This window comes from Chrysochloris asiatica, unplaced genomic scaffold, assembly GCF_000296735.1.
Source record: "Chrysochloris asiatica unplaced genomic scaffold, ChrAsi1.0 scaffold00124, whole genome shotgun sequence".
NCBI classification, from domain to species: domain Eukaryota; kingdom Metazoa; phylum Chordata; class Mammalia; order Afrosoricida; family Chrysochloridae; genus Chrysochloris; species Chrysochloris asiatica.
The window spans coordinates 8,365,128-8,366,117 of record NW_006408642.1 but is presented as its reverse complement, the minus strand read 5'-3'; positions in this window follow the sequence as shown (position 1 = coordinate 8,366,117).

The window sequence follows — 990 nt, the reverse complement described above, 5'->3', positions numbered from 1 at the left end:
AATAAAATAAAAAATAGTTGACCTTAGGGAAAATTGGAGTCTGGATCATGTTGAATGTTCTTACCCAAGAACATAGTGTATTGTTCCATTTCTACATGTTTTTTTTGTGAGTGTTTCATATAACAGGTGGTATTGGACAGGGTCGCTATGGGTCGGAACCGACTCGACGGCACTTCACAACAACAACAACATTGGAGTGTAGTGTGCTCTGGTCATTGTGTACCTCCAACACGATGGCCACTGTGGGGCAGCAGCTGACTCAGGGGATAGAGAGCCTCAAGAAGTAGTAGCCCACCCTTGTAAGAAGGGGAAGGGGTTTTCTGCCCGCTCAGCCTTGAGCTCTTGGACCTTTAGTCTGAAGAGCCAAGCTGGGCTGGGGAACAAATAGATTCATCAATTTTTTTCCCTGAGAACTCCTGACACTGGGAAGCACTCAGGGCTGCGGGAACAAGAAACAGCACTTTCACATCTCTGATGTTTAAAATGTAAGAGAAAAAGCCTTAGCTACCTAGCGCCTGAGGGCCTCTGAGCCTCCAGGCAGTTTAGAAAAACGTTGGGCATGGCTGCTCTGCTTCCCACCCTGCCTTCTCCCCAGGCCCAGATCCAGCTCCAAAGCATCCAGAAGTTGATACTGGTTCAACAAATCCCTCTTACCAGATTCTAGGATGGATTGGAAGCCAAACAGCAGGTAGACAAGGGGGGCTTGAGTCCTTCCACTTATTGGACATGGTGCACCTCCTCCCAAGTCAGAGGCCAGAGGCCCTGGTCCTTTCTGGGTACCTAAGCAAACCTTGAACTCCAAACTACTTCCAAATGTTTAGTCACTGAAAACCTTATGAATAATGGAGAAACACTGTCAGATATAGTGCTGGAAAATGAGCCCCTCAGGTTGGAAGGCACTCAAAATGAGACTGGGGAAGAGCTGCCTCCTCAAAGTAGACTTGACCACGATGACAAATGGAGTAAAGCCTGTGGGAGAAAAGCCCACGG